Genomic DNA, 21,832 nt, shown 5'->3' on the forward strand with positions numbered 1-21,832 from the left:
AATAGATGGCGTCTGTCACCTCAGTGCTATCCTAGACTTTGCTAGAGTCATCTTCAACATGAAATATCAAGTCTTCTTAATACCCTCAGCCTCTGCCTTCCTGTGACATCTTCTGCTCAGGTTCTTGTTTCTCTGCCCTGCAAGGTAATCTGAACAGGAGACTGGTGTCGGGGCTCCAAAGAGACGCTTCTCTTCCTCACAGTGCAAAATTAAGCGGCTGGGTGTGACATGATGGCTATATTGACACAGGCAAGACCAAGAATGTTAACAGGATAATTCAAGGAGAAAATGGGAGAGCATATAATCGTGCTCAAAGGAAAGGGGGAGAGAATTGCCTCAAAGTTTCCAGAGCAGCTAGTTTACGTGGTCTCAAATCTCAGGTTCAAGCCCATGTCCATTTGCCAGGCAGGAGGCAGTTAAGATTTTTTACTGGAAGAGAAAAACTGAAAACAAAATCCTCTTCTTTAGAAGCGATAAAGCTGTTGTTCATTAACATTTAAAGAGGCAGTACTTTTTATATTCCAATAACTCTTTTTTTCTTTTGGATGAATTTAACAGATTCCTCCTTCCAATTGTGTTTCCTATGAAAATAAGATAATTGACTTTGGAGAAATGTCATTTACAAATTAGGTTATTTTCTTGTTTGTATTTTAATTTCTTGTTTAGTTCTGGTTCAAAAATCCTGTGAGTTATGCATTTTAATTTATAATTAAATAACCAAGTAATAATAGGACATTGCAAATATGCTGGTCACACAAAATGAATACTTTAAAAAGAAATACACATGGACAAAGCATTTTGAAGAAAATAAAGAAATACAGGTTAATTTGAAGTTGAAATTTGGCTCTTTGTTTGCCATTCTTATACTCCTAACTCAATTCCGTAATTGCATGGTTGTATGCTAGGCACTATGGGAAAACCAATAAATAAACATGAAAGAACTTCACAAACGCCAAAAAGTGAAAAAAAATCACATTATAATAATTATTTAACAGAGGCATAAGATAATGTCACTGCCCACAAAATAGTTTGAAGTACCCCTAGCAGCCAGCCATCTGAGTCAGCTTTCTCAAAGCATGAGCGTCTTTTCCATAGCACCACTAACAAGAGCCATCAGGCTCTATTTAAACAATTTTTATATGCTCAGAGCATCTCAACATCATCCACACTTACGGGACACATTGATTAAGCCCAATACACTGCCCTATGGGAATCCACCAGATATGCGAAGACTGCATTTACGGCCACCACCCTAACTTCTCAGCTGCAGGTTCAACATTCCCTGGTGTATTAGTAGGGTTCCTCAGAGAAACAGAACCAATAGAAGGTTATATATACAGAGCTGCCAAAAAAATGTATACACACTTTAAGAAAGGAAAAAACTGCATTAAAATTGTAGTACTCATTGTATACTGATAGCAAAAGATGAATACAAGTCACGTGTATGCATTTTTTTGACACCCCTGGCATATATATATATATATATATATATATATATATATGTATATATATATATATACACACCCTTCCTAGGTTCAGTGGTCTTTGAATATCTCACCTCAACCCCCCCCAATTCCCATAAACTATCATACATTTATTGTCTGATTGAGGTCTGCTCTCTCGAAATTCTTTGGGAACAGTTTTCTAATATATATATATATATATATATATATATATATATATATATATATATATATATATATATACACACATATATACATACATATATATACGTATATATACATATACATATACATATATATATATATATATATATTTGGAGAGAGAGAGAGAGAGAGAGAGATGCTTCACACTGTATGGACTAGTAAGTCTGAAAGCTGTAAGGCAGGCTGGCATTCCACATATGTAGGTAAGAGCTCATGTTGCAGTGCTGAGTTTGTTCAAAAAACCTCAGTCATTGCTCTTAAAAATTTCACATGCTTGGATGGGGACCACTTACATTATGGAGGGTCACCTGCTTTATTCAGAGTCTACTGATTTAAATATTAATCTAAAAAAATACCTTCAGAGCAGCATCTAGACTGTGTTTAACGAAACAACTGGGCACCACAGCCTAGCCAGCTGAACACATAAAATTAACCATCAGACCAGTCCTTTCACCCAACTGGTTCCATTATGTGTTATTTGGCATTTGGGCCAGTGTTAAGGACAAGGGCTTCATTCCCTGGTTTTGTTTCTCTGAGGAGCTTCAGAGTCTCACTGGCTAACCTGATTGATGAATTCAGAAGACATCACTGGACATGGGTAGCTAAGTCCATACAGGGCCTTCTACCTCAGACCTGATTGTCTTCAGAGTGGGACTTTCTCCCTCTGGTGAACTCACTGGGTAGGCTCAACCCCTTCAAAAGCCTGTGGTTCTAGCAGCTACACTTAGTGCTTGGGTTGGGGGTATGGGAGTTGCATGTCTATTTAACCACAGCTCATGTTTCCTCTGAAAAAGCTGACATTTGGATTTCTGTCTGACTTCTTTATGTGTGCCTCAGTTGATTCAAAAATCTGAGACACAAGGATGTGATCGTCACCTCGAAATCATCAGCCTTCCCCCTCAGAATGTGCTCTAGTATGTCTATGGCCATCTTAAAATGGTCACTCAGAATGAAGCCAATCTTTCTCCCATGATGTGATTCTGCAGAATAAATGAAGCTGCCCCTCCTTTGATTGGTGGACTTTGGAGTCATCCACTCAGTGCTGTCTCTTCCAACCTGTGTGCTCAGGTATGTTGTTTAATCTCCCTGAGCCTCAGTCTCCTGGTTCACAAAGTAGGGCTAATATTACCTACTTCATAGAGACGTTGTGAGAATTAAATTAAATGAGGTTATGAATTTAAAGCATCTAATGAAAATGCCCAATAAATAGTAGGTGTTCAATAAATAGCAATTAATAATAAAATTTCAACCAGTTTCCATCACACTCTTGGCTTGTTTTGAGTCACTTTGAGACAAGTTCTCCTCCCACAACTTTCATTAGTTTAATGAACTTTTTAGTCAAAAGCAGGATTTTATACCTCATCAGTTTCAAGGCTGAATCATTTTGGTATATTACCTATCTATTGAAGAAGTCTTTCCTAGGTTTAATAGTCTCTGAATCTCACCTCACTCTTTCTAATTCTTATAAACCATCACACATTTATTGTCTGACTTAGGTCTGCTCTTTCTAAATTCTTTGGGAACAGTGTTTCACCAACTATAAAATGAAGATTTATGGTGTCCCTAATTATCATTGTCCCTTGTCAATTTTAAGCTTTATTCATTTACTTATCCATAAATATTTATTGACCCCGTTACCACATAACAGGCTCCATCCGTACTGGGTGCAGGAATTGCCAAAACAAAAGCTCCAGTCCCTGACCTCAGAAGCTTGCACATCACCCAAACACAAAAAGGCAAGTACAAGACAGTGCAGCTAGTGCTGCAATGGGAAGCGATGGGGGTCAGATGGGTACAGAGCATATTGTAGCGTTCTAACTTATAAGTGGTAAGTCCAAAGGGATGAGATTTGGCCAACAACAAGCAAGGGAAACATTCTCATTTGAAAGGAGAAACCTATTCTAAGAATGAGTGTGAAAGACTGAAAGACTAAAGCTATAGAGATGGACAAAGGTGTTCTGTTGTCAAGAAAAAGGATGAGACCATACAAAAGGTATTTTGTTTCACTTTTTAACAATAACTACAGCTAATATGTATATTGCACTCATCATGTGCCAGTCGTTGTTCTCAGAACTTAACACACATCAACAGCAACCCAATGAGATGGATGCTATTGCTGTCCACGCATTACAGGTGAGAAAACAAAGGCACAATGAAACTGAGCAATTCATCCACCATCATACAACTAGAAACTCAACCCAGGGAATTTGGCTTTTAATCTGACACTAGGAGGAACTGCATTTAGTTCTGTTTCACACTTGTTGATTTCATTAATAGTAGATTCAAATGGGATTTTAGAATCATTTGTTCTGAGTTGGAAATACATGCCTTGTCCTTAATTCACACCTTGGGAAATTTTACTTTTAACTTCTTGGTTGTGCTTCCTTTTGGCCCATATTATTTTCAAAATATAATTGGAAGGTATAAAATAATCATGAATACTAGCTGATAGATTAAACAGCCTGGACAAACTCAGAACAAATTAAGGCTGAAGTACCTTTCTTATGAAAATTTTACTTATTTTATCTGTAAGGATTTGTTTTTGTTCTTGTTGAACTCCAGCACTTAGAGATAGACATATTTATTTAGTTTGGCCTAGATCTAGTATGTGTTGCTTGGTCTAGTCTTTTCAGTTTATTGTATCTCTTAATCTACTACACATGCAACCAGGGACCTCAGTGATGAGGGCACTGGAAACATCTAAACAAACAATAAATTCTGGCTATGAGATTCCCTATAAATGGAGTGCTTCATAAAATAATGCTTGGAAACGTAATGTTGGCATGATTAGATCTTAATGAAGTCACCAAATTATAAATTTCCAGGGCTTGCCATATCTGGCAACATTTTTTTTTTCCTGTTGCCTGAAATATTTGTGACTAGTATTTGGTACATGATAAAACAAAATAGTTATTTGTTTTGAAAAGAAAATGTGATTCCTTATTAGATGGTTCGAATAAACCTAGGAGCCATGATATTTTCCTCTGAATTCTGAAGCTTCAATTACTTCTCATGAATCTTCTTTTGTCCTTGTATTTTCCAAACAATTTAGTCATTCAACAAGTGTTTCTTAAGTACCTACTGTGTTCCAAGGACTGAGGAAAGGATGGTAAGTCAGAAAGACATATCCACTGTACTCACGAAGCTGACAATCTAGAAGAAAAGATGCAGTAAATAAAGCATGAAAGGTAGAAGCACAAAATGCAGTGTGCTGCATGGTATGAAGACCAAGAGTGTGAAGGGATCATTTGGATTTCATATTAAAACTATAAACTCTGAGACTGACTACTCCATAGAGTAATTTTTATGAGGACCCAAAATATGTATGTCAAAAACTCCTTTATGTGCTGCTACTTAGAAAAGAGTTTACCATTCATTACCTAATAAATATGAATATGTACATAAACTACAACTGAGCAGCACCATTCCTGGGCTTCACTTCCTAAAGAATCTTCCAGTCTTCCACGTGCATATGTACGTAAACGCTTATGCAGTAGTGTTTGTAATACTAGCAACCAATCAGTAGTGGTCCAGGTGCCCATCAATAATAGAAAAAGAATATAACAAAATAAATTGTAGTGTGTTGATATAATAAAATGCTATACAGAAATCAAACTGAATGAACTAGAGCTATGCACATCAATACAGTTGCATCTGTTGAATGCAAAAAACAAGATACAGGATTCCACTGGGCGTGCCAAAAATAATATACAAGTGGACACTTTGATCAACGTTGCTCAAGCAGGAGTTCGTCATAATCAGAAGTGTCTGGACACTGATGGTAACCCCTCTGAGCACCTCTTGTAACTGCAGAAGTCAACCGTGACTTGTATTCATCTTTTGTTACCAGTATGTATTCAGTTTGCCATTTTAATAGTTTTTTCCTTTCTTAAAATATGGATACATTTTTTTGGCTCCCTCACTATATATATATGTAACATAGTGTTAAGTGGTACATTTATAAGAACTAAAATGATGAAGCAAAGAAAGTACGTGATTATCTGAAGTTGGGGAGAGCAGTAAGGCTTGCCAGGGACTCTGAGGAACTGGCAGTGTTTTATTTTTTAATCTGCAGTTTTGAGTATACAGGTGTTCACTTCATTTTTTTTAAATCTACATAAATCTTTTTACACTCTTCTATAGGTATGATGTATTTCACAATAAAGTATATTAACAAAGTACCTCATAGAGTAAAAATATTCCAATAACACTTTCAACAAGAAAACAGTAGTTAGCACATACTAACCACTCACCATGTGACAGGCACGGTGATAAGCACGTCAACTGACGTTTTCATTTAATTCTTACAACAGGTAGAAGGTAAGTTATTCCTTTTTTCCTTGTTTACTGGATGAGAAAACTTAAAATTATAGAAATGAAAACACTTACCCAAGGTCCCACAATCAGTGCTTTATGAAGCTGGGATTGGAACCCAGGTAGGACAATTCTGGAGCCAAACATCCTAATTGCTAAGTTAAAACTAGGGTTTGTTCCTAGATTTAGCCCCATGTGTAAAATGATGAAATGAAATGCTAAATTGCTCAAGTGTTAGACTGATGTCTGAATGGATAACTAGTCCTTGTGCAGGTAAATGGGCCAACTCTCACAACCTGTCAAGGTTCTTCCGTCTCACTTCACTGTTCCCTGATGATGAACACCTTCCCTCCCCCGTCTTTGTACCAGGATTCCAGGGCCTCTCTTGTAAACACCAACCAAATAATAGGACACATTCCTTGAGTAGCTACTATAAGGCAAGCACTCATCTAAGTGCTTAGATGCTTTAACTCACTGGATCTTCACAACCACTCTCTGTGGTACACATTACTAGAATGCCCACATTACAGCTGAGAGAACAGGCCCAAGAAAATTGTTCCCAACAGTTACACAGCTTGTTAGTGGCAGTGCCCAGGCATTCTGGCCCCAGAGCCTATGATCATAATCACGAATATACTTACTGCCTCCCATGAAATATCATGCTTAGAGTAAAAACAGATAAGACAGAAACTGGATCCTTTTCTAATGACACATTGCATCAAATAGAGAGAATTCACTGATGTTCTAAAGAATTTCCATTAGCAGGTTTTCTTAAGGTGTCACAAAAATGTAACATGTGACATGTGTACTAGGTGAAAACATTATGGCTTCATCCTGGAGAAGAACAATATAATTGCACCTGAGTTTTTAATTTAATTTTGCTACAAGTTCACTGTCTATCATCCTAACATAATAAGAATTAATTCAACAAGTAAACAGCATTGTAGGCCCTTCATTCACACTTACTTGAAGCCATGTTTTAGGAGTCAGAATGGTATTTTTCTATATTAATGTAAATTTGGGGGCTCCCAGTATATGTGTGGCTCTAGAACAAAAGATATCAAGTTGAAACAGACACAGTGTCTGTCCACAGGAGTCCATAGCCTAGGGGTAGACACATAATTACAGTGCATCTAATGGCCATGTAATATGTTAGGTTCTCAAACAGAGGGATATGCTCTACAAGTGACCAACTCAATTTATGTTGCCCTAAAAAATAGGTGACTTTTGAACTGAGTCATGCAAGATAAATGCACTTCACGAGATGGAAATAGAAAGGAAAGGTGTCCCTCGTAGAGGGCACAACACGGGCAAAAGTCTGAAGGCATAAAAGAATATCACAGGTATAATTTTTTGCTGCCAGAGTTCAAATTGTTTAGGGAGCCACGGTGGAAAATGAGCCTGGAAAGGCCAGTTGGCAGGGCATTCTGAGGCCTTCGCCTGACTCAACAGTTAGATTTGAAAGCAATAGGAAGTCTTAAAGATTTTTAAGCAGGAGAGTATTTTGCTTATTATTTTATAATGGTAACTCTGGTGAAGTGAGGAGGCTGGGTTACAGAAGGGAGAGCCTGGCTACAGAGAAACCAACCTGAAGGCTATTTTTTTTTTTAATATTTGTTTTGTTGACATTCTTATTTACCACTTTTGGTTCTTTTCATTTATTCCTGTGGGTTTGAGTTGCCATCTGGTGTCATTCTGAAAGCTATTTTAACAGTTCAGTTAAGCAATATCAAAAATCTGAACTAGGCTACCTGATAAAGTAAGTGGTATTTCAGACCCCATTTTCCATATGAGAAAATCAAGGCACAGAGGAGTAAAGTAACTTCTCCAATGCCACACACAGCTCATAGACAGGGGCGCCAGGATTCAAACCCAGGTAGGGGAACTGTAATGCCCCCTGCACATGTCACTACACGGCCAGGCTGGCTGATGGTGAGTGACACAGGAGAGAGACGAGGCAGCTGGAAAGCCTTTAGCTTGAACTACAGACTGGAATAGAGCGTGCTCCCAGGAAACACTACGTGAAACACTACATGGATCACAGAGGAGAAACAGTTTGGGTGAGAAATCCAGGAGTCCAGTCTTAGACATGTGGGCCAGGAGGCCTATGAGAGCCAGGCCAAGACGCTAGGGAGCCTCCAACAATGCCATGACTAGGCTTCAAGAGAGGTGGAGCGGGCTGGAGGAAATCAGCCCAGACATGGAATACCACCACGAAATAGACACTGTTCCACCCAAGACCCTCATCCTGAACATAGAACTTGAGGCCATAAGAGGCAGCTAAGAAGAGAAAACTCTAGGGCCAGACTCATGTGCAAATTCTGGACTTACATGTTTGTTCTAGGCTAAGTTCCTTCACTTTTAAACCAGAGTATTTCACTTATAAATGGAGACCATAAAACTTCATTTACCACATTGTTGTAAGGATTAAAATTTATATATATACATACGTGTATATATATATATACACATATATATATATATATATATACATATATATGTATATGTATATATCACCTAATACATTGCTTTCCAAAAATAAGTGCTCAATAAATAGTAATCATTATTATTATTGTTATTACCATTTAAAGAATTTGTCCAAGGTGAGGCTAGAGTATATAAAATGCTGTGGGCTGCCAGCCCAATTACTGTCTTGGCAATTTTTTCCCATTAAATTCTCTTACCTACATGGAATTTTCAATAATTTTTCAATTCAAGAAAAGAAGATTTTTTGAGGAACGTGAACTGGCCTTTAAAAAAAAACCTTCAGTTTTCTATTAGCCAAAAGAAAAACCTAAAGAAATCAGATAAAAATTACATATATGTATATATAATAAAATATAAAATATTGATTGAAAATATATCAAGTGCCACATGCTCCTAGCATCTTAAATGACTACGGCAAATTTGTGGGGTGACATATTGCATCTAACGAAGAATCAGGACAGAGGAGTGATAGAAAGTATGTCCCAGCCATGGTCACCTTGCTCAGGTTCTTCTGGATATTGTGACAATATCCGTGTTCACAAGGGGACATCTCTGAAATGGGATGGTCTTTCAGGAGTCATGGGTAATTTTGAGATCTAAAAATTCTACAGAAAAGACCTGGACTTGGGAATAATGTAGAAGCCTTGAAGGCTGAAAGATATAGAACCATGTATTTATCACTTGGTCATTCCCAACTCTTTCAGACATATTTTTCTTTGGGATTCAATGTGGTAACTAACAACATGGTTATTTAGTCAAAGACCTCGGGTTTGAAAAACTGCAGTACAGAAGAATTTCTGGTAAAATGATTCCAATTCACATTACATCACACACACATACACACATACACACACACACACACACACACAAAGTTCAAAACACAAACAAATGAACTCAAGAGTAAAAAAGACATTGCTAATAAATGAAATTTATTGTTCAATTTGATTGCCTGCAGACAGTATGTTCAGTAAGGATGTGAGTATAAGCAATGAGGAAAGAGTGAAAAGAAACAAAAAAGAAAGAAAAATGAAGAGGAAATAGTGTCAACCTCGTCCATTAGAAATTAGGAGGCATGTTTCAAGACTAAAATCTTTTTTCCTTCCCCACTAAAGGCTCTTGGCCATTTTTGTTCTCTTTTTCTCAACACGGCTGTGGAGCGTCAGATTCTGCTGATTCTCCATCCTTCCATGCTCCAGCCCCCACTGCGCTTATCTGAATATATAAGCCTGCCCTTTGCTCAGATTTATGGGTTGGGCCAGTGCTGTGTGTATTTACAGTGTTCTGACCTGAAGACCCCGGGCTGAAGGAGAAGAGGAGGAAACTGGGCCCATTCCATAAACAGAGACAGATATGAGGGGGAGGTAAAAGGCTCTGCTAGCACTTAACATTTTTAACTATTTGGCCAAGTTTAAGAATCAGTGATTAGATTAGAGTAAAAGAAAAATGAGAGACTTGGGTGCAGACTTGGCAGGGAGTAAACGGTGTTTTTGCTTTAGTACAGTTATTTAGAGGTTCTAGGTTTGGGGGTGGGAATGAGGTTACATTTAATGTGGAAGGCCCAAGAGAAAATTGATAAGTTAGATACAGAGGGAGCTATAAAATGCTTTGGGAAGGCAGAGGGTTTATAAAGATGAGGATATAAACAACATTTAATAAGTTGGGAAATGTCTTCAACCACAAGTTGAGCTCCTTGTGTGAAGCAAGGCGTCTTGCATTTTTTAAACTGTAATTGGTTATAGAAGAAAAAATATCTCCTGCTCCATACTTAAATGAGAACACATTGCCACAGATTACTAAATCCCAATCAATTTTGAGCTGAAATATTTTTCTCAGGGCCTGGTGGCCCACTTGAAAGCAATTCCATTTTCAAACAGGACTGCTTGGTAAATTGGCCACCCCTAGGCAAAGAGATTGGCACATGCACCAGATCACATGGAAAGTAAAGAGTAATTCAGTCTTGAGCAGCAGTTGACACCCATAAACTGAACCCCTCTTCCCCAGGGCCGCATCTGTGTGCACTGGCAAAATGTGAAAATACAACTCCTGTTTGAGGCGTTCTCAAATAATCCACTTCCTGGAAAAACTTGAGTTTGTGGGGGGAAGTCTGACATACAAACTGACTAAATTAGAAATAATCTAGCATCACAAGTAAAAGCTACACTATTTATTGCAGAACTCTGAAAAGCAAAGCAACTGGACACCTCAGTAAGTGAGTCCTCCACGAATCAATTTACATTGCAATGGAGCAAAAAGAGCTGTCATGTATATGATGTACGCTGTGATTGGAGAATTTGTGAAGTATCAAATTCTTTCCTTGAACTCATTTTAATATAAAGCAATCATGTCCTCATGATGTTACCTGTTAAAGCATCTGCTATATTGGTGATATTTGTTTGATGGGAACTTTTTGTTTTAACTAAGATATGTTCTAGGTAATGAAGAGTGTTATTATTACATCCCATTCTTCGACCCATTGTAACTTGGGTCGAAGCATCACTAATAATTGCATGAGAAAATGAATGTGCTTAACACTGAGTGTGGCACTTCATAAGTGTTAACTTGTTTATAAGCTGTATGTCATTAAAATCACTAGTAAGAAATCAAAAGTAAAATTAATTCTGCAACTAAACTTTAAAAAACTTCATAATACAAAATGCACGTAAGTGTATTTCCTTTCCCATTCATTTTTGCCATCTTATGTTTAAAATTAAACCTAAAATTTAGATCAGTGGATCTAAAGAAGGTAGTTGATTATCACATCAGAGCAAGCTGACCGTATAACTGTGAAAACTTGGGCAAAAAATGACGTGTGCGAAAGGGCTACCCTAACAAGGTTGCGTTTCTAAAGTAAAATGAAATAGATAATATTCTAGAAAACTCATTTTTTTATTGCTATCATTTTTGAACTTTGCTTTTCTCTAAAATAACAAAACTTCTGCTTTATAAATAATGCATGCTCAAAACAGACGCAACCGCATGAGGAGTATTTAGAAGGAATTTGGGGACTATTACATTGCAGCTAAAATGCTTTCCGATGTCATTTCTGTTGAGATCCATTTGCCGGTAAAATAATTTTTTTCTCTAATATGGTGCGGATCATAGCAACAGTGGGTTCAGATGTAACCATTTAGGAGCAGAGGCCTAGCTCAGTATGCCAGAAAAAAAAAAAAAAAAGAAAAAAAGAAAAAAAAATACACGCACCACAAAGAACATTGAGATGAATGGCTCTATTTTATGAGCCATAAAAGTTTTATTCATCTTGACACTGAAACAGGTTTAGGCAGTGAGTTGACACGCCTTAAATAAATAAGTGGAATTAATTCCCTAGCCCTTGAAACAATAGCAGCATGCATGTAGCACGGAGAAATGCCCCATTGTTTCCTGTGGCTGCCTGATATTGATATTATTTGTGTTTTTCTGTGCTGCTGCCTCAGGGGCCTGGTTGATCCACTTCAGATTCATCCCCTGTTTTATTAGAGGTTGAAAAAGGTTCAAGACCTGTTTGTACCACAGCTCCCACCGACAGCTAAGGAACCAGTTTGGCGTCTGGTTTGTCTGTTGTTTTACTGCTGACCTTCAAATCAACTTTAACCCCTGACCTCTGGAGGCATCTATCATGACAAGAGGCTGTTTAACACAAATGGTGCCCATTTATAGGGGAAGAGACTCAGAAGATTTCCTTTTTTTATGAAGAATTTAGTTTTTCACCCTTCTTTTCTCAGTCACCACAGGTGAAATCCCTCTTAGCAGCTGGCTTATGAAATAATGTGAAGGGAGGCCTTAATGAGCAGAAAGCACCCTCAGCTGGAGATAAATATATGCAAATGAGATGCACAAACAAAGGCGCCTGGACAGAGAAATATCTGCAATTCCAGCAAAATGCTGCCTGCAGTTCGAAGATGAACAGCTTTGATAAAATGGTAACAAAAAGCACCTTTTTTATCCTCCAGCGTGTTTTACATTGCAATAGACCATTGTCATTGCAGCCCAATGGAGCATGCCCAGGTTTTCTGCACTGTTTCAGAAAACTGTTTAAACATTTGTTTTAAGGCATTCATGAAATATAATCAATGGACTGCTTCTGTGTTGTTGTGATTTTTTTCTTTTTTCCTGAGTGTTTTTTTTAGATGTTACTATAGTTGTTATTTTACCTGTTGGTCTTTTCCTGGTTTAATGTTGCTGTCTCGCTGTGCTGTTTCACGTTTTTGGTGACTGTTTCTTCCACCGGCTAGAATGCATTATTTTTCTTTTTTTTTTTTTCTTTTCTTTTAAGTTTTGATGGAAAGAGATTTCAAGTTAATGACTACTAAGAATTGGCTTGGAGGAAGGGTCTGAACCATCACAGAGCAACACCCAAACAATGAGTTCTAATGATGGCAGACAAGTGTGCAGAGAGCTAACTCAGAGACAGACATGGAACAGGCTGATTTTAACACACTTTAAAAAGGCAATCTCTAACTTTTAAAAGTCTCTTTTTAATTTAATCGCCCTTGGTTCATATGATGCCAAAACAAACAAAACCATTAAAATATGTTTTCAATCTGTATCTGCAGTGTTATTTGATGGTGTTTTAAATTAGCATTGTGTGGATAAAATATTGATTTGATGAGCTTTAAAATGGAAAAACTAAAATCACCAACATGTTGTTTTGGGGGAGCCAAGAAACATTTTTAAAATTTTTAAATAATTCCTAAATAGGAGTTAAGCCCCAGCCCCAAGGTCTTCCCAGACAGAGGCTGGACCCATGACACAGAAATTGCCATATTTGAGCATATGTATTGTGTTTAGGTTAATAATCAAAGCAGTTAAGGTGAGAGAAGGAACACTATACACTGCACATGTGTCAAATACTATCGCTCTAAAAGCTCAGCAATATTTGGTTCTTTCATTTATAATACAATCCTAGCATTCTACAGTAGAGAGGTACGAGGATCTTTGCATTTCCTTTACCTAAATTATTTCATCTCGCTAGCTTGGATTGGAGTGGAGACATTTCTTCTGAATACTGTGCAGCTTTCACATTTTATGTGCCTTTCATCAGGCAAATGTCAAATTTGCTAATAACAAGAAAATCTCCTCATTTTTAATCATGCCACTCCTGTTGCATGGGCGGGGAGGGGGGCGCACAGAAGAGGGTGGAGGAGGGAACATAAATGCATTGAGCAGTCTGGCCAAAGAGAAGGAGAAAATACTTATTTGGGTTTTAAAATGACACATACTCGTTATCCCAACGTCTGCATTGGCGAGTCATTAAATTCAGAATTTCAGGAGTTAATAGAAACTTGGTTATATTAAGGATGTTTTTTCAAGCCCAGGTTCGAAGCAGCATAATTATGTTCAACTGCTGTTGTTTGGAAAGGGCAAACAGCATCTTAGGCACAGAACAATGAAATTACAGCTGAGATTTAGGTTAGCAAAAGCCGTCTTCTCTAGGCTTTTATGATTCATTATTTCCCATTAAATACAGTATTAGAAGTGTACACTAGATAGCTCATGGTTGCTGCTCTCGGAGCACATTATCTATATTACACAGGTCTGGGGAGCAGAATTAGAAAACTTTGGGGGAATGAGCAATATGTGTTTGCTGATAGAAGTACCATATGGCTCATCTTCTTCAATTGCTTTCATTGCGACTCTGATGCTGGAGAAATTAAAGTTTTATTTGATGTGGCACAGCTTAATGAACTGTCTTCTGTTAGGAAAATTGAATATGTTTCCTGTTATTTGAGCACAGAGCCTCCATGGTTTGGCTGATGAGGGATGCATTATGTATTGTTTATTTAGCATTTTGAAAACAAAAGCAAGATATTGAAGGTAAAATTGATTACCGCTGGATTGCATTATATAATCACGTTTTCTCCCTTTAAATTTCCCTTTACAATCCCTCTGTAATGTTTTAGCACGAGATTGTTCCAGGGTTTTGTTTTTCCAAAGTATGCAGGGCTTGGTTTTTATCAAGATACCTTTATTTGCAAACAAGCTACACAAAACTCTAAACCCCGTATTGTTACATTTATAGATTTCAAAGAATGATGTTTGGGAAGAATGAAAATAATTCAATTTGTGTGAATCTAATTGCAAAACTTCCAGTGAGCCCCCCAATCGGTTTTGAGAGACTCTAACATTTGCCAGTTGAAAGGGAGATGTCATTTTCTTTTGTCTGAAATAAGACTGCTTAAGAACTAGGGTGGGGCCCTCAGAAAAGGAAGAGGTTTTTAATATTTGAAAATGCAAACCTCAAAATATCAAGTCTGAGATTTTTGAGTTAGTTGTTGGTGAATGAAAAGCTGGACTCAACCTGTGAATTTTTAAAAAGTGAAATAGATATATTGCATGAATTTAGGGTTTTTTTTCTACTGAATAACTATCATTAAAGAAAATGTATAAGCAAAAATATACTTACATTATGAGAACATTGGGATGTCAATCCATGTGAATGCTCTCCCTGAAGAATCTGCAAAGAGATACATTTAGCATTTTGTCCAATTTCCCCGTTTTTGTTCTGGATCTGATCAGGTTTTAGAAATATCAAATCTGAATGACCTCTAAAAAGGCTGAACGTAAAATCATCTTCTAATCACTGTGTGTTCCTTTCTTTCATTTTTCAGTGAGAAATATTTCCCACATGTGCTGACAACTCAGGCACACTGATCGGCAACACGCGAGGATAAAAAATAGTTAAAATGAATCAACATTTATCTGGATTATACAATCCTGACCTAAAAAAAAAAAAAGTCATTTATCTTCTGTGTCCTGTGATGTTTTGAGGATTCTGGCAAATATGGCAGTTAAACAAACTTCTCTCACAATCTAAATACTGTCTGTTCAAGAGAGGCTTCCAATGTTTATAGGCCATAAGTAAAGAAGAAAAAAAACCTGGTATTTAACCAAGAATTGTGCTCTTGAAAATGTCTCTGAACAAAGTGTTTAAGCAAAACTTTAGCCACAGATATTCTCAATTCCTCATTCTTCCTCTGATTTTTTTTTTCAATGAGGTATTTTCATATTCTATCATTTCATTCCTTTTCTTGAAATTAACAAGTTAATCTCAAAAAAATTAACACTTGACTAGTGACCTGGTCATACAAACTTCCTTTAGGAACAGTGGAGAAGAAAACATCACATTTTATGAACCCCATCTCTTGCCAGGGGCCTCGGAGGAGGAAACACCATTATGCATTGTTATCAGCGTGGTGTAATTTGACTGTTGACAAAGTATCCGTGGCAGTGAGAATGAGCACAGTTAGAAGTGTGGCGGATTGTAATCAAGAAGATGCTTAGCTGTGCAACACTGCATCTTGAGCAGATTTGAATCAACATTGCCTTAAGGGGACACACACACATACCAAAAGAAAAAAAATCCATTAATTTTTAGAGGGAAAATTAGAGTGGCACTTGATGAAGTGAAATTTGACATGCGTTAATTGCTCTGCAGTTTTCCTAATTAGAGATTTTCAAATTCTTTCACTGCTGTCACTGAGATGGCACATTGTCTCGCTGGACAAATACTGAAATTGCAAATTCGTTTGATCAGGAAGTTTGATAGAGGAAGATAGGACTCTATCGTCTAGTCCACTTCCAAAAGGTAGACCGCTGGAAAGCAAAGAGGGATTTTCAGCTTTACCTTCACCACAGATAAAAATAGGCCTTACTGAAACAGTTTTATTATGATACTTAATGTAAAGGAAGCAGGTGCTGATGCAATTTTCTTAAACAGCTGGACATGTTCCTTTGATACTCATGCCTCTGTTTCACATGAAATATTTCAGGTAGGAAAAAAAAGCCAGTGAAATGCTACATTACATACGCATTCTCATATTTCTACTTATAGTCTTCAGAAATTGGAGAGAAGTAGAATTTGAAAAGCCATGTCCCATTTTTCCCAGGTCTGACGTCTAATGCAACAGCACTCCTGGTTCCCTTTCTTTGCTTAAAGTAATTGTACTGCCATTCAGGTCCAGGATGGCACCAAATATGATACCATAATAATTTTGGTTTCCCCTTTTCAACCCCTCCTGTCTAGCCCTTGAACCTCTCTTAATTCATTAACATATTGAATTTTTTCAATTTTCCATTTTCTTGCAATAACAATATTAATGCCGGGGTGAAAGCTTGATTGGAGCTAAATTACTTGTTACCTGCTGGCATTTATTTATATGGCATTGAATTATAAAGCTTTGCTATTGTCATGCCTTGGGCGAATTGTTTATGACACCAGTAATAGGAGTAATTGTTATTGTTGAAATTACCTGTCAGCTACCCATAGCAGTGGCCCTTGTCCTACTGACAAATAGTGACAAGGGAGAGGTATCCTCCGTGCGTCCCCCTGATGGCTTCTCCTCTGATAATAAGAAGTGCAGGGCCTCTGATAATTTGCCTGTCACTGTTGAGTGCAGCTCAGAGAGAGTTGGCCAAATTGTTGTCATTCACTTTGACAAAGACAGCAAAATGCTCTCGTGCAGGAGGAGGATTATCAAAATAAATGAAATCACTTACACCCCCTTTGTTTGTTTGGTTCAAGAATGGCCTGGCTTTGTATGAGGCTGTGAAATCAGGGTCCAGTTCTTCTGATAAACCGCTGATCATTCTAAGATGAGGATCTCAGGGAAGAAAGGCACTTTAGAAAACTCGCTATTTTGCAATTTGCTATTAGCTGTTAAAAATTATATTCAGATATAAAGAGAAAGTCAATAAAATTATAACAAGAAGTCTAAACATGTTGTTGAATACATTAGTTTAAAGCACATGTAAAATTCATACCTTTTTCTCTCCTACCTTCTTTTTATTCTTTGCCTTGTTAACCCATTCAGGCATTGCAATTCAGCATGCCTTCAAAAATGCACAAACTTCCTGGTTGCAATCAAGTTTTCTTTGAAAGTGTAGAAATCTGTATCTCTGACTCTTTAAGCCTTAAAAGATGTATATATATATAGATAGATAGATAGATAGATAGATAGATAGATAGATAGACAGATATAGATATAGATATAGATATAGAGATATATATACATTTAGTATATTATATATAGTCAAATTTGGGATTATTTCAAATGGACAATTCCTTTCCATAAACTATCTTTTATTTATATAGTATCTGCATGTGTAAAAAGATAAATGAAACGTAGTTCCAGGTATGAAGCATCAGTTATCACAGGCAAACAGAGGAAGCAAAATGACTCTGTTAGTGCCAGAGCTCAAATATAAATATTTGCACTTTAAAACTCCTTGGTTGCACTCTGATCCTGTCATAGAGGAGAGAAGGGGACAGGAGAGTGAGGGGTAGTGTCCGGGAGTGTCCACATCTGAAAGAAATGGACTTTAAAGTAATCTTATAAAAACCAAAATCATTCTCACCATTCCACAAAAGGCATCATTTCATGCTAGGAAGATTCTTATTTTTAAGGGGCCTGTGAGGTTATTCCTCATAGATCTTCTTGACAAATACTTGCTGTTAGAAGAAGTTGAAAAGAAAAGAAAAAAAACAACCATGATAAATGTAAAATATTGGCTCCTTATAGGATCGTAATCAGCTGTTTATTGGTCTCTACCAGACAAGTAATGACCAACCCCAGTGGTAAGTGCCAGTAACATAGCCGTGGGCCCTTCCCTCCTAAACACTGGCCATTATCTGATTAGAGAACCTCCAAAGAAGTCACTATTGCATAATTTTATGGGTTTTAACGGCGCAGGTTAGCTGGCAGGAAAACTACCTAGGAGGGTTGATAAAGCAACAGTGAAACATGATTTTATTTACTCCACTTACACCTTGCTCTCTGAAAGAGTCCCTGAGTATCTCTCATGCTAGTGGCTGCAGAAGAAACCTAAAATTGGTTCAAATAGGAATTGCATGAGAGGTGGGGGAGGGAGAAAGAGGAAGACAGGAAAAGTGAAATTATCCTTTAAAGCTTTTCGGGAGCTGCACAGTTTGAAGTAATTAACATTGTTATAAGCATCAAGACCTTTTCTTAAGGTGTTTTGTATTTCAAGCAGGTAAATAAGCTTTAGCAATGCTAAAATCATACATGAAATAACATGCTGATGGCAATAAAGTGAGTTTCTAATTCTTAATGATAATGGAATCTTCTAAAGGCGACCACTCTCTGGTTAACCATGTTGAATGTCCCTGATTAACAAGTGGAAGGCAGTGACATAATTAAGAGGTTATCTGAGTAATAAAAATGCTCAAACCTGTCTTGGAATGTGATCCCTTTAACAGATAATTTTAAGAATGTAGCATGCCCTTGCTTTCCCTGTCAAGACACACGTTAGTGATCCCAGGAGGGAAAATAAACATACGTTTTTAAATGAAGATATTTAAAATGTACCCCATATTTCAGCGTGTTGCTGTAACCTGGTCTTTTTTATGTTTCTCCTATAAAACCTAAATTAAGCCTCTTAGGAGTGGTTTTGCTGTAGGTTTCGTCTAAAAACACAATACGTTTTAAATGGTTCCAGTACTTGAGTGCACTTTAACATGTAATGACGAATATTCATTCTCTTCCCTCCTCTTCCAAGCAGCAGCTCTTCTAAAAGGATGAGCCAGCTTTAAAATTTAGTTTCATTTCAAATGTAAACTTTTAACAAACAGTAATTGCCCATGTAGCTCTATTGATGAAGTGACTGGCAGCAAAGCTCTTCTCTCCTCTCTTTCTCTCTCTCTCTCTCTCTCTCTCTCTCTCTCTCTCTCTCTCTCTCTCTCTCTCTCTCTCTCTCGCTCTCTCTCTCATTTTGAAACACCCATCAGTGTCAAAGGAAACTGCACATGGCTCCTTTGCTGCTCTAAATAAGGCTCAGCAATGTTAAGAAAAATTGTCAGAAAAAGCTCAGTGGATTAAAGTAACATTTCTGCACCATGTCACCGGGAACGGCAGGGCAGACTGGTCTGCATAATTCTGAAAGATATTTTGTTGTAAAGTGCTTACTCTGTAAACCCAATGAAATTTTATTTGGAAGGATTGAAGACTGTATTTGATAACACACAACATTCAAGTTATGTTTCTAAATCTTGTTATTCCTTAATATGCCTTTGGTATGTATTTTTAGAATTAGAACAATAATATACCCTTCTCCTTGTAGAATGTTTCTCCACCCGTGTGCAGCGTTAAAATATATTTTGGACTCTTCAATGCATTTTTCTTTTCTTTCTAAAATTCCTAGGGTGTTCGTTCAGTGAAAGCAGTAAAAATGCGGGGCTCTTACACATGTAAATTCGCTGAACTAATCAGTTATTTTTCCCCTTAAATAAAATTTGTATATAGCTTTAGAGACTTTCAGAAGAGTTCATTTATAGACATAAAAAAATAAAGCATTTACATTTCATTCATGTATTAAAAGTAAATTACTGGCTGGAGGTTTTTAATTTGTTTTGTTCCTATTTTTCTAAGGCATATCCAATAATTGCAAGAGTATAACAGTAGTAAAATATCCCACAGTATCATAAGTATGTAATTAAAACTTAGCAGTTGAAAAAAGAAAATCTTACAAATTCAATACTAGATATAAGTGGACATGGCAAGATTTGTTTTATAGAAACAAGGTAACTCTCAGCTGATTTTAAATATAAACTTTTTCAAAACAGGTTAAAAATGAATTTAGACAAATTTGTCTCTTAACCTTTAAAGATTTCCTGCTCGTTTCTGTATGTCTTTTATTACATTAATTTTTTATTTAAATTACACCATTAACTGGATATGAATTTATCAAGAATGCATGTATTGATTTATAAAACAGTACCATTAATTATTATAATAGCTAGATGTAGCTGATATTACAAAGCCATTTAAAGGTTTTTAATATAACTTGGACATACATAGATAGATAGATATTATGGACAAGACTACAATTTAAATTGGCTACCAGCAGTTAATGAAATCCTTGATTTATATTCTAGTTTAGAGATTGATTATATTGTTGCTTTGTAAAACTATTTATATTATGCCATTTTTCAAAGGATGTCTCAATAAAAAAGCTAAATAAAATATTCAGTCAATTCCCAAAGCAGATTTTGTTTTCTCTATTTTAAATGCTAGTGAAAATAATTGATTGTGTGTGTTCCAAGCTTTGTCATTTCCATTCCAGAGGTGGCTTTCCTGATGGGAGCCTCGTTTGCAATGCACACGTTTGCACCCTCTTGATCCTTGCAGAAACAAACCCTTTCTCTTTATTTCATTACCCGCCCACCCGCCCCAAACAAACCCATGTATATTTCACAAAACCCGCACATCAGGATACATAAGTCTTTTTGGCATCTTTTATGTTATGCATTTTTTTTTCTTAAGGTTGTGGAAAACTGGGACTTACCCCAAAGCCGCAAAACAGGCAATCACGAAGAGTATTTGGGTAAGAATGCAATCTGAAGAGAAAAAAAGAAAAATGAGGAAGAATATAAGCAAATAACGGTAACACTTTCAAATTACTTTTCAAATGGTAATTAGCCAACGCATAGATTGAAAGTTAAATTCTTTTCACATTGTACTTGGTTTGGGTCTCCTACTCTCTTTATTTATATCACTTTTCCTTGCCTGGTAACATATGTTACCGATTTATTATACTATTTTTACTGTTAGCAGACAAATCTAAAGGCTAGCTGAGAAGGCTAGCTTCATCTGATGACTTTAACAACAACTGCAGGGCATCCTTGAGGGTGAGCCAATAGGCTCTTTTGAAGCTATAATACTATTAACCATTTTGATGCCGAAATATTTCTTATAGCTAAAGTTGGTTCTGTCTTTTTGTAGGGGCTGCGGGTTTCACATATACAAAAGTTAAATGTAAATGATTTGTTTTGTAAATATTTCAATAGCCTTCTAAGCACTTTCTTCCACGTGTCTTAAGTTCCCTAAAAGCCATATGAATGCTTTGGTTTCTTTATTTTCCCTTTCTTTTACAGGACACTGCAATCTGGGCACACATTTATATGTAAACAGCTTTCAAGCATCAAGTTAAGCTGTCACCTCACCCTCCCCCATGCCATTAATTTTCTGCTATGCTATTAAAAGAAACAAATATCTCTTAGAGTTTCAATGATCACATATCTCTGAGATATGTACAGACCACAAAAGTAAAGTTCAAGTGAGATTCTTTTGGGCTAAGAATCTAAAATTACTTTCCAAATTAGAGATACCATTTTAATTTATGGCCATTTTAATAGATATGTGATACTAAGGTTTATGCCTTTGAATATGTACACATGGAAATTCTGTTTTAGAATTGTGTTTGTTGACCAAAATATTCATTTTAAATTTGCCAAATAACAAACTTCCATTTTTTGATCATCTGTAATTTACTTCAGTCCAAATCATATTGTTATTTTAACTTAAAATTTTTGTAAACAATTTCTCCCCATAAATGTCTCATGTGGAGTT

This window comes from Rhinolophus hipposideros, assembly GCF_964194185.1.
Source record: "Rhinolophus hipposideros genome assembly, chromosome: 12".
NCBI classification, from domain to species: Eukaryota; Metazoa; Chordata; class Mammalia; order Chiroptera; family Rhinolophidae; genus Rhinolophus; species Rhinolophus hipposideros.